The sequence below is a fragment of the Procambarus clarkii genome, chromosome 82 (assembly GCF_040958095.1).
Source record: "Procambarus clarkii isolate CNS0578487 chromosome 82, FALCON_Pclarkii_2.0, whole genome shotgun sequence".
NCBI lineage: Eukaryota > Metazoa > Arthropoda > Malacostraca > Decapoda > Cambaridae > Procambarus > Procambarus clarkii.
Window position 1 is genome coordinate 3339480 of NC_091231.1, and position 14343 is coordinate 3353822.

The window sequence follows — 14343 nt, forward strand, 5'->3', positions numbered from 1 at the left end:
GCCATGTGGACGCTCGTGGTAAATGTTGGATAATTCATGGTGACATTTATTTACCTACACACCAGAAACTGATTACAAGTTCCATTGTGAACATTTTTGCATGTGAGATATTTATTATGTAAATCTGTGGACAAATGCGACCCGTCTCGTACAAACTGTGGAATTAAGTTATTTTTGCAAATTTAGATAAAACATTATACTGCATTTCCTATTAACCTACAGCAATTGTTTGAAGAATTTGAAAATTTTAGGTGAAATTTATTAAATATCTACATGCTGTTCTTTTGACATATTAAAGCACATGTTTTTTGTTCTTTTAAATGCATGAGAAGATCATGATAATATGATACTCGCAAGAAACTCCTAAATTATTGATAAGAACTTATTTATTTATTTTATTTATTTATATATATACAAGAAGGTACATTGGGTTTAAGTGTTCAATGAGAATCTACAAGGTCTTCTCTGAATACTCTTTATTTTCGTCTTCGAGGATGTGGGTCCTACAATTGCACCAGAGGTGGTACCCCTATTTTATATATATATATATATATATATATATATATATATATATATATATATATATATATATATATATATATATATATATATGCGAACAAGCCTGAATGGTCCCCAGGACAAGTTTTCAGTTATATATATATATATATATATATATATATATATATATATATATATATATATATATATATATATATATATATACAACTTTAGAACACTTTCCCACCAGGAGACTCGAACCCTAGCCAGCACAGAAGCCTTCCAGCAACTGGCATAACAGGTACGCCTTAACCCTCTGCACCACCGCTCAGACCCTTAAAAGAGATGGTAATTTCGGAGTATTTAAATCCCCCAAAGATCAACACCTCCCAAGAGCACCAGAGCAAGTGAGGGGTCATTTAGACGTTAATTTCATCAAGTCCCTGTTAATATGGGAAGACACAGTGTCTCTGCTTAAGGCACAACTTTGCTTAAGACACAACTTTGCTTTGCTTAAGGCACAACTTTGGGGGATTTAAATACTCCGAAATTACCATCTCTTTTAAGGGGCTGAGCGGTGGTGCAGAGGGTTAAGGCGTACCTGTTATGCCAGTTGCTGGAAGGCTTCTGTGCTGGCTAGGGTTCGAGTCTCCTGGTGGGAAAGTGTTCTAAAGTTGTATACTTAACTCTCGTGTTTAGGAGAGTTGTGCCCATATATATATATATATATATATATATATATATATATATATATATATATATATATATATATATATATATATATATACATTTGTTAACGTGTTCCATCAATCAACATCTGTTTCCAAACCAGAATTTTCCCGGGAGAATGAGAGGAGCCACGTGTCCGCGCAGCATCCGGGGCATGTAAACAAAGGTCAGCTGATCTGCCCAGCATGAAGTTGCCGCAGCTGGACCATCAGACTTGGAGACTTGCTAACGTGTAATCAGGTACCTTGACCCCGGTAAATCTTCCCCAGCCTATCATGTAACACGGAAGCCGGTGTAATGAGGGCGAAGGTGACTGGAATGGTGGAGAGGAACAAGAGAGGTTCTTTGTTCCACTGGGGTGGAGTAGAGGCGTGAACAGTGTCTTGTAGGGACCATGATAACATCTCCTGAGGGCGGCAGCGCTCCCAGCCTCTCCTGACCGGTTTCGTCACGCTTTACTGGTAATGGTCGAGGTGGTGTGTGGTGGTGGTGTGTGGTGGTTACTATGTTTGTGGGGTGTGGTGGTGGTGGTGGTGGTGGTGGTTACTATGTTTGTGAGGTGAGGTGGTGGTGGTGGTGGTGGTGTGTGGTAGTGGTGGTGTGTGGTGGTTACTATGTTTGTGGGGTGTGGTGGTGGTGGTGGTGGTGGTGGTTACTATGTTTGTGAGGTGAGGTGGTGGTGGTGGTGGTGGTGTGTGGTGGTTACTATGTTTGTGAGGTTTGGTGGTGGTGGTGGTGGTTACTATGTTTGTGAGGTGTGGTGGTGGTGGTGGTGGTGTGTGGTGGTTACTATGTTTGTGAGGTTTGGTGGTGGTGGTGGTGGTTACTATGTTTGTGAGGTGTGGTGGTGGTGGTGGTGGTGTGTGGTGGTGGTGGTGGTGGTGTGTGGTGGTGGTGGTGTGTGGTGGTTACTATGTTTGTGGGGTGTGGTGGTGGTGGTGGTGTGTGGTGGTTACTATGTTTGTGAGGTTTGGTGGTGGTGGTGGTGGTTACTATGTTTGTGAGGTGTGGTGGTGGTGGTGTGTGGTGGTTACTATGTTTGTGAGGTGTGGTGGTGGTGGAGTGTGGTGGTTACTATGTTTGTGAGGTGTGGTGGTGGTGGTGGTAGTGGTGGTGCTTCTATTGTGTGTTCTGTGGCATGGTGGTGAGAGAGGGAGTGTTGCTTATTGAAGCTTTGTGTAAGTGTAGCGAGGTGTTCTGGGGTGTAGTGTAACAGTGCCGTAGATGGGAGTCAGACGCAGGCCATGGTGGCGTGACCCAGGTCTTACTGACACTGGTTGGTGGTGGTGGTGACAACAACCTAATTAGGTGTATGGTTGCCGTGCCTTGTGTGACTGGTGTGTGTGTGTGTGTGTGTGTGTGTGTGTGTGTGTGTGTGTGTGTGTGTGTGTGTGTGTGTGTGTGTGTGTGTTACCGTGTACGGTTGATTGATTGTTAAAGATTAAACCACCTATGGCTCAAGGAGGCCTGGTCGACGACCGGGCCGCGGGAACGATAAGCCCCGAAAACACCTAAAGGTAACTTCATGGTAACCACCCACGTGGCAGCACGGGCATGAATAGCCCGTAACGTGTATAGGTTGTTGTTGTTTTAGGTTCAGCTACTCGGAACAAAAAGTTGCGAGTAGCACGGGCTATGGTGAGCCCGTAGTGAACTTACCTGGCACAGGAGCGGGGCTGTAACTTCGACTTTCTGATGAAAGGAAAGTACCTGTGAGGTACAGGTGTACCGGCCGCAGGTGTGGATGAGAATGCATCAAGCCCACGAGGAAGCCCCAGGGGTGGGAGGGGGGGGGACAACCCGACCTGACCTGCCACACAAAAGCGCTGTTGCATGAACGACGCGTGAATCACTGAATGCAACACAATGACAACACGGCGGCGGGAACGCGAAGCCGTCAAGGTCTAGGAAGGCCGCAGAAGCCGCCGAAGCCAAGCTGAATACAAAACTGATCAATTAGTGTATTCAAAGACGGATCTGGCTTCGCCTCGAGGCACAGTTATCTTTCTTGAGATGATTTCGGGGCTTTTTAGTGTCCCCGCGGCCCGGTCCTCGACCAGACCTCCACCCCCAGGAAGCAGCCCGTGACAGCTGACTAACTCCCAGGTACCTATTTACTGCTAGGTAACAGGGGCATTCAGGGTGAAAGAAACTTTGCCCATTTGTTTCTGCCTCGTGCGGGAATCGAACCCGCGCCACAGAATTACGAGTCCTGCGCGCTATCCACCAGGCTACGAGGCCCCTACAGTGAACAGCACAATCGCTTCGCAACCGAGAGGTCCCCCAGGCTCGATTCCGGGACAATATACAGGTACCTCCCGCCAAACACACACCGAAACTACGACGTTGGTACAACGTTCGAACAAGTTTTTAACACCTCCTAACCAGTTATAACAACCAATATAGCAAGTTGTAACAACGTTCTAATACGTCATAAACACGTTAAGCCAAGTTGTAACAAGCGGAAAATTACAAGACAGTTTCGGTTTGTATTACCAGGGCTGGGAGTTAGGCAACTGTTGTGGGTGGCATTCTGAGGAAAATCAGTTGTTTGACCTAATGGAAAGGTGGGGGGGGGGAGAAAGGGGGGCAGCGGTGCTTGATAAGCTAAACAATCTTCCTCGCGTTAACAATGGGAGCTAAACAAAGACCCAATAATCCATCAAGATTATCTTAAGATGATTTCGGGGCTAACCGTCCCGGCGGCCCGGTCCTCGACTGGGTCTCCTTTTTGATACACATCCCCCAGGAAGCAGCCCGTAGCTACAGCTGTCTAACTCCCAGGTACCTATTTACTGCTTGATAACAGGGGATGGTTATCTTGAGATGATTTCGGGCCTTTTTAGAGTCCCCGCGGCCCGGTCCTCGACCAGGCCTCCACCCCCAGGAAGCAGCCCGTGATAGCTGACTAACACCCAGGTACCTATTTTACTGCTAGGTAACAGGGGCATAGGGTGAAAGAAACTTTGCCCATTGTTTCTCGCCGGCGCCTGGGATCGAACCCAGGACCACAGGATCACAAGTCCAGCGTGCTGTCCGCTCGGCCGACCGGCTCCAATGGGGAGCATCAGGGTGAAAAAAAAGCTTCATTTTGCAAGGTTTCGAGAGATTTTAACTCGAAAAAACTGTGAGATGTAGAGCATTGTAGTCAATCACAGAGCGGCTAAATAGGTTAGGTTAGGTTAGGTTAGGCAGTACGTGTTGACAGTCATACATACTGTCAATACACACTGGGCCAGTCAGAACACACTAGACCAGTCAGAACACACACTAGACCAGTCAGAACACACACCAGACAAGTCAGAACACACCAGACCAGTCAGAACACACACTAGACCAGTCAGAACACACTAGACCAGTCAGAACACACACCAGACCAGTCAGAACACACACTAGACCAGTCAGAACACACACTAGACCAGTCAGAACACACTAGACCAGTCAGAACACACACTAGACCAGTTAGGACACACACTAGACCAGTCAGAACACACACTAGACCAGTCAGGACACACACTAGAGTAGTCAGAACACACACTAGACCAGTCAGAACACACACTAGACCAGTCAGAACACACACTAGACCAGTCAGAACATACACTAGACCAGTCAGAACACACACTAAACCAGCCAGAACACACACTAGACCAGTTAGAACACACACTAAACCAGTCAGAACACACACTAAACCAGCCAGAACACACACTAAACCAGTCAGAACAAACTAAACCAGTCAGAACACACTAGACCAGTCAGAACACATACTAGACCAGTCAGAACACACTAACTCCCATGAAGGTCGTCAACATTAGCTCTATACAACTCTACGATACCAGCTAACTGGTAATTGTTACTTTACGATCACCCGACAAATTACAGCAATAAAAGGAGACTGTGTTTTGCAACACTGCAAGATACTTGCAGCTCAACATGCAATTAGCCACAAACCAAGTTTGTGAAAGATAAAAACGGAATAATGTGCAACACAAAATTGCATATGTAACACAAACAGTTCATATTTACAATAAAACATAGCCTTTGAAACACACACACACAAAAGAATTTACAATGCAACATTGCATAAGAAACACAAAAGACGTTTTTTTTCAACACAACAGTGCATTTGAAACAGACACATACACATAACAAGATAACATTTGAAACCTCAAAACAAACATTTACAGCAAAACACATTAAACACATTTACAACATGTGCCATTAAAACACACACACACACACACACACACACACACACACACACACACACACACACAAACTGAAACACAAAATGGCATCAGAAACAAACATCACAGTAATTGCAACACAACATACCACACGCAACATAATCACAAACCTAACTTCTAATTGCACCTTGAACAAGGAACACTGAAGTTTTTGTTATATATATATTCAACAACATCTGTGACACATGCCTGGGAACCCGTCCACAGATAACTCTAGACACTACAATGTCCCTAACCCCAAAAAAATATCAATCAACCCTCCAGACACACACACACATACTAGGAGCCAGTGTGTGTCTGGCCCCAAGTGTGTGAGTGGCCCCTAGTGTGTGAGTGGCCCCTAGTGTGTGAGTGGCCCCTAGTGTGTGAGTGGCCCCAAGTGTGTGAGTGGCCCCTAGTGTGTGAGTGGCCTCTAGTGTGTGAGTGGCCTCTAGTGTGTGAGTGGCCCCTAGTGTGTGAGTGGCCTCTAGTGTGTGAGTGGCCCCTAGTGTGTGAGTGGCCTCTAGTGTGACTCTCGAAATTCATAAAACTGTTTAATAAACGTAAAACCAAGCTGCTGTGTTTAAGGAAAGATACACAGGTTTCGCAAATGGTTCTTGCGTCCTGGCCAAAGGGGGGTCTATAACAGCCGGCCTTTAATTCGTAATATTATCATGCCGGGAGGCCGAAGATAGAAGTAATGTCATGTGTATCCGGTCGCAGTTTTACGACCGTTGTTCGGTTAACTGAATCATTATATTAAATTAGAAACATTGTGGGACGCAGAACAGGCATCCTAGGAACGCCGGGAACCGGATTAAATGTTACTAACCAGATATTTTTTTGTAATTACGTTTGTAAACCGTTTGGCGGTGGTGGTAGTGGTGGTGATGGTGGTAGTGGTGGCGATGGTGGTAGTGGTGGCGATGGTGGTAGTGGTGACGATGGTGGTAGTGGTGGCGATGGTGGTAGTGGGTGGTGATGTTGTTGCTAGTCCTGCTGCTGGCGAAGCATCAGCATCATCAACACGGCCCGAGGCAGCAGGATACGACAAAAGCAGCATTTGATAAGAACATCATTACCACACTGAGGATCACGACGAAGACTCGGCATGCAGCATGGCAATAACACCACCACAGTAGCAGCAGCAGTAGCAGCAGCAGTAGCAGCAGCAGTAGCAGCATATAACTCAGCATGCCACAGTAGCAAGAGCAGCAACAGCTGCCGGGCGCGCGAGAAATGCTAACATGCTTGAGGTAGGGAGAGAGGAGAGGGAGGGGGAGAGGGAGAATTGAGAGAATCCCTGGCTATATGAAGCTATGGGAACAATGTGTATCTCTCAACACTTACAAGTCAACTGCTAAGATCTCCGGCAACTCCCTTCCCCCCTACCCTCCTCTCCACCCAGCTTACTGCGTATTGCTGAAGGATGCTGGCCCCCCCCCCTCAGCTTATTGCGTATTATTACTGCACCGAGGTAACGAGAATGGTCATGCTGCGTTGGCTGGAATTTTTTTTCAATGTGACAATTTTTTGATTGGAAATGCAGTGTTAAGTGGCAGAGAGAGAGAGAGAGAGAGAGAGAGAGAGAGAGAGAGAGAGAGAGAGAGAGAGAGAGAGAGAGAGAGAGAGAGAGAGAGAGAGAGAGAGAGAGAGAGAGAGAGATACATCCCAAACTTCAACACCTGAGCCCAGAAACATTTACACCATCACCAGTAAGAGTTACAGCCGTGGCCGAGACCGAATATATAATCTGAGACAGTCAGCATAATCTATAAACCGTGTAAATGTACAAGGAAGGCGTCGAGCTCACCAGATGCAAGAGGTGTGCTTTCTTGTATTTACTAGCGTCGAGCAGGTGTGGAATTAGAACACAACAAACAGGTTTGGATTGAGAATTAACCATACATGTTTGTGTAAGTGTGTGATCACAAAGCCATCAAACACAGCTATGACTGATGCAGAGATCAACGCGAAGGGGGGGGGGGAATCAATATATATATGTTCACACACATATTGGTGTCAGGTGTGCTCATTAATGAGCATATTAACACAGGTGTGGCAATTAACACAGGTGAGCCTGGCCCCCCCCCCTCCGCACACCAAGAGTCAAGGAAGACAAGTTTTTTTTTTACCTGGTAATGTATTGAAATTCTACCAGGCACTTAGATTATTTCTTTGTAAATACTCCGCATGAAAACTCAATGATATTAAACGTATTTGGCAATCCATTGTATTCGTCTGAACACAATGCTCTAAGATTGTTTAACAATCCTGAACCCATCAACGTTATACAATTGTCACAAAGTAATTAGATTAACAATAATACTCACTAGGAAATCGCAGTGGAGCGAAATCATTATACGAAAACGATTGGGACATTCCGGGGCATCGTACCAGCATTCTGGGCCGCATATAGACAAGTTAGAATACACACTAGACCAGTCAGAATACACACTGGGTCAATCAGAACACACACTAAACCAGTCAGAACACACACTGGGTCAATCAGAACACACACTAAGCCAGTCAGAGCACACTAGACCAGTCAGAATACACACTAGACCAGTCAGAACACACACTGGGTCAATCAGAACACACACTAAACCAGTCAGAACACACACTGGGTCAATCAGAACACACACTAAGCCAGTCAGAGCACACTAGACCAGTCAGAATACACACTAGACCAGTTAGAACACACACTAGACCAGTCAGAACACACTAGACCAGTCAGAACACACACTAGACCAGTTAGGACACACACTAGACCAGTCAGAATACACACTAGACCAGTCAGAACACACACTGGGTCAATCAGAACACACACTAAACCAGTCAGAACACACACTGGGTCAATCAGAACACACACTAAGCCAGTCAGAGCACACTAGACCAGTCAGAATACACACTAGACCAGTTAGAACACACACTAGACCAGTCAGAACACACACTAGACCAGTCAGAACACACACTGGGTCAATCAGAACACACACTAGACCAGTCAGAACACACACTGGGTCAGTCAGAACACACACTAGACCAGTCAGAACACACACTGGGCCAGTCAGAACACACACTAAGCCAGTCAGAACACACTAGACCAGTTAGAACACACACTAAACCAGTCAGAACACACACTGGGCCAGTCAGAACACACACACTAAACCAGTCAGAACACACACTGGGCCAGTCACAACACACTGGGCCAGTCACAACACACTGGGCCAGTCAGAACACACTGGGCCAGTCAGAACACACACTAGACCAGTCAGAACACACACTAGACCAGTCAGGGTTCCGTGAGCCCTGGGCATAGATCTAGAATGCTGATTCTAGATCGATTTGATTATTATTCCTTTATTCTTACGTTCGGAATGTTGACAATAATGCATTTCTTCTTCCCATTGTTTGTTAAAGGCAGGGGAAAGCTTGCAAGGCTTCAACTGCAATGTGTATGAACAGATATTATTTCCAGACTGCTGACTCCATATTTTGATTAATGTGTTTCATTACTCATTCATTGACAGGATTTTAAAATGTTGACGTGTATGTTTTGGTGGTCAGCCTCTTATATACGCAAGATAGCATGTCTGTTATCAGTTTATCTTACGCAAGATAACATGTCTGTTATCTGTTTATCTTACGCAAGATAACATGTCTGTTATCTGTTTATCTTACGCAAGATAACATGTCTGTTATCTTGTGTATCGTTATATAATTTGATCATTTAAAACAGGAACTGCCTTAAAGAGAGAGAGACAGAGACAGAGAGAGAGAGAGACAGAGAGAGATTAAGTCTAAATAAGAGCTGCTTCGCAAGGGCAAAAATAGCCTTTCGGCAGTGTCGTCTACATTTATGTTTATATTAGCGATAATGTCGCACAATTAAATGACAAGAATGTGATGTATATATGAGAAAATATTGTTAATACCATGGGATCACACCCGCGTCACTGGGGAATCCAGGGATGCGAGTTCGAACTTCTTACATAGCAAAAGCACTGCTAAAATGAAGGCAGCAACTAAGACACCTGTGGCTTCAAGACACCTGTGGCTTCAAGACACCTGTGGCTTCAAGACACCTGTGGCTTCAAGAGACCTGTGGCTTCAAGACACCTGTGGCTTCAAGACACCTGTGGCTTCAAGACACCTGAGGCTTCAAGACACCTGAGGCTTCAAGACACCTGTGGCTTCAAGACACCTGAGGCTTCAAGACACCTGAGGCTTCAAGACACCAGTGGCTTCAAGACACCTGTGGCTTCAAGACACCTGAGGCTTCAAGACACCTGTGGCTTCAAGACACCTGTGGCTTCAAGACACCTGTGGCTTCAAGACACCTGTGGCTTCAAGACACCTGTGGCTTCAAGACACCTGTGGCTCCAAAACGGCATTTCATATTCCACGTTCTCGTCGTCTGCCATATTTAAGTAAACACCGGTTCCTTTACTGTTGGCAGGTCCTTTCCTCTTCTGCTGTTTGTCTGCTGCGTCTACTAGTTTTACTCTCCACGTGTCATCATCCCCGTGGGAAGTCAGCATCATCCAGTCCATTTCCAAGTGGTTAAAATCATCCAGGTATTGGAACTTTAGGCCTAGCTCCTTCCACTACAGCCGTATTTTCCATTAACTTAGAGGCGGGCTTCAAATTACTTGACCAAATTCACAAGGGCCGTGACGAGGATTCGAACTTACGACCGAGATCATCCCAGATGCTGCTTTTATCGACTGAGCTACGTTTGTTGACTTGATGCATCACGCTATTGTGATTTCTGTGTGTTCAAAGTACTTGTCATGTGTCACTAGGCAACTAGTCCCTGTATCTCTTGGTGTTTGGTGAAGGTTGTAAACGCAGACTCTCACTATCTTCTCAGTGAAGTGAAGCAGCAGTAGAAGGGTTAAACCTAGACTCTTAACTCTGTTTACTCTTCCAGGGGCCAGATTCACGAAAGCACTTACGCAAACACTTACGAACCTGTACATCTTTTCTCAATCTTTGAGGGCTTTATTTCCAATTATTAAACAGTTAATGAGCTCCGAAGCACCAGGAGGCTGTTTATAACAATAACAACAGTTGATTGGCAAGTTTTCATGCTTGTACACTGTTTAATAAATGTAACTAAAGCCGTCAAAGATTGAGGAAAGATGTACACGTTCGTAAGTGTTTGCGCAAGTGCTTTCGTGAATCTGGCCCCTGTTCTCTTACCTGCTATCGTACTGGGATGGTTGCATTCCCTACAATATTCATTAGTTTGTCTCCGTAGTTACGAAGACGGGTGGGGGTTCATGTACCACCTTCTCTTGTAGATATACTCGCTTGTAATTCCACCTGCATTTACGTACAGACTTTTAATGCTACTCATCTGCACTGAGTTGCTTTTGTTTCGCTCGTAGAGTGGTGCATGTTTAGCTTTTTACTAATGCCTGCACCGGTGACTGGATGTTTAGACAGGTTGGACACGGCCAGTGTTTTCCAGCGCTACAGTCTCTGCTGCTGCATGGTGTTTCCAATTAATAATTATTGTAAGGGACAGGAAGACTGCGTAGTTCGTAACGAGGTCCCACTTAGAGCTGACCTTCCGTAGAGTGCAACCCCACAACAGTTGCCTAACTCCCAGGTACCCATTTACTGCTAGGTGAGCAGTGGTATTAGGAGCAAAGTTACGTGCCAAACCATTTCTGCTCCGCCCGGGAATCAAACCTGGGATCCCTATTGTGAGTCGAGAATGATGCCAACTGTACTACAGGACTGCTTGTGCAGTTTTTTGGTTCCCTTGTACAAGCCTTCTATTTTCGTTTCTCTTATCAGTTTCGCTAGAGTGCAGTTCTTCAAGATCCTTTTAACTAGCCAATGCCACGCATTCTGAAACTTCCCTAGCCTAAAGTAATATAATATTTCACTGGCTACATCACTCGCCCAGACAAGTTCCGTGAGCTCTTTCCAGCTTTTTGTGATAATTTGTAATTGACATTAGTAAGTAATTATCAAAAGAAGGCACCACGCCGGGAAGGCTGTGTAGCATCAATCAAGGTGTCTTGACCTTGCAAACACCCCCCCCCCCCCCCCCCCCCCCCGTTATATTTGCAGTGACGTGGGCTTTCATCTAAGTGTCAACGGCCTCATATTTTTCTGTCATGTTTTCCTCCTTTTGATCTTTCCTGCTCAGCTGTTCACTGTCTTGCACCTATGCACTCCACCAATCAGGCTTCGGTACAAACGCTAGCCTGGCAGCCAACACACACACACACACACACACACACACACACACACACACACACACACACACACACACACACACACACACACAACCCTGAATGACTACTTACTACCAAAGAGCTACTGACCGGTAAGTAGTGAGATGGTACCTCTTGTTGGTGACGTTGTTCTGTGGTGCTCATCTCTCTCGTCCTCTACACAGATGCCCTCTCCAGAGACCACTGTAGTATTCAAACCTTTTTTTTTAATATTGTACTGTTTTCAATGCTTTTAAAAGCTTATCAGAAACACAGACTATTATTGCGTCAGGGGAATTGACAGGGTGGACAAAGACAAACTATTTAAAACGGGTGGAACACGAACAAGGGGACACATGTGGAAGCTCAGTACCCAAATGAGCCACAGAGACATTAGAAAGAACTTTTTCAGTGTCAGTATTGTTAGTAAATGGAATGCATTGAGAAATGAGGTGGTGAAGGCTGACTCCATACACAAGCTTCAAATGTAGATATGATTAGAGCCCAGTAGGCTCAGGAATCTGTACACCAGTTGATTGACAATTGAGACGTGAGACCAAAGAGCCGAAGCTCAACCCCCGCAAGCACAAGTAGGTGAGTACAAAACACACACAAAAGAAGAAGAAGAAATATATTAAGGAAACTGGAAAAGGTTTAGAAAATTGTGACGGGTCTCGTCCCAGATTTGCGACGGATAGGATATGAAGAGCGACTTAAAGAACTAAATCTGACGGCGCTAGAAAAATAGTAGGGGGGGGCGAGGAAATATGATAGAGACATATAAAATACTTAGTGGGATTGACAGAATGGTAATAGACGAAATGTTCACACGGAATACTAACAGAACAAGGGGACATGAGTAGAAGCTAAAAACTCAAATGAGTCTTAGAGATGCTAGAAAGTTTTCTTTTAACGTGAGAGTAGTGGGGAAATGTGATGAACTAAAGGAGCACATTGTGGAAGCAAACACTATTAGCAACTTTAAAACTAGATATGATAGGGAAGTAAGACAAGAGTCGTTGCTTTAAACAACCGGGGGCTAGAAAGGCGGGATCCAAGAGCCAATGCTCGAGCCTACAGGCACACATAGGTGAGTCCGCCCACAAACAGTGGGCGGCAGAGCACAAGTAATGCCACAAATGGCGGCGTTCCTGCTGGAATGTGCCAAGCCCCTCATATTGCTCACTATGAGGCTCCCTCACAAGGTAAAATACAGGCTAATAACACCAACCGTCACTGCAAAGGAGCTCCATGCTGATGAGTGTGGCCTGCACACCCGCACTCACACCCGCACCACATCTACACTCACACCCGCACTCACACCCGCACCACATCTACACTCACACCTTCACCCATACTCGCATTCTCACACCCACGTTCATACCTACATTCATATCCACATCTACACCCACACTCACCCATATTCACCCACATCTTCACCCATATTCACCCACATCTACACCCACACTCACCCATATTCACCCACATCTACACCCATATTCACCCACATCTACACCCACACTCACCCATATTCACCCACATCTACACCCATATTCACCCACATCTACACCCACACTCGCCCATATTCACCCACATCTACACCCACACTCGCCCATATTCACCCACATCTACACCCACATCTACACCCACACCCACAAGCACAATCACACCTACACCACACACTCACACCTGTCTGTATCTACACCCACACTTACACCAACATCTACTCCCACAGTCATCCCTACACTCACTCCTACACCCACACATACACAGGAATCTGTACACCAGTTGATTGACAGTTGAGAGGCGGGACCAAAGAGCCAAAGCTCAACCCCCGCAAGCACAATTAGGTGAGTACAATTAGGGGAGTACACCCATGAAATACCCAAAACAATCTTTATAATCAAACAAGACCAGCAACATTACCTAAGCCCCCTCAAAAGAAAACGATTTTCCAACACTAATATTTTCCAATTAGATATAACTAGTAACTACAGTTTAATTTAAATAAATTTAAAGACTGAAATCCACGATGCCAAATGATTTATACATAGTAATTTATTAATTACAGTAATACTTAATGCATCTTTCAAAGGAGAGATTAGTTAAATAACTGTCTTAGGATTTAAAGTCTATAAAACCTTTCTGATTTAACTTGAACCAATTTCATAAATTTTTGAAAAAAAAGACAATAATAAGTTAAACAAATGACTAAAGAGTAAAAAAACCTAAACTTTAAAATTACTAATAACCTGATCTCCCCAAAAAAATTTGACAGGTGATTTACTGAGATATTTTTGACAGGTGATTAAGCAAGTTATTTTTGACAGATGATTGCTTGAGACTTTGAAGTGTTCCTCAATAAATTCCTTATAAACAATGAAACAACCAAACTAAGCGTCATAAAGTAAACAGAAAATGAAGATTTGGGCATTTTTATTGAAAAAAAACGCTAAAGTGACATTTAGTGAGTGAAAAATGATCTTTTCCCCAAATTTAAAGCAATAAAAATATATTAGGGGGGGAGGAGCCTGGGGTAGGGGTGAGTGCAGGGGTAGAGAGGGGGACCAGGGAGGTAGAGAGAGGGAGGAAGGTAAGGGAGGGAAGAAGGGGTAGAGAGGTAAGAGCCAACTTACCCTCAGGGCACAGCAAGCTCCAAC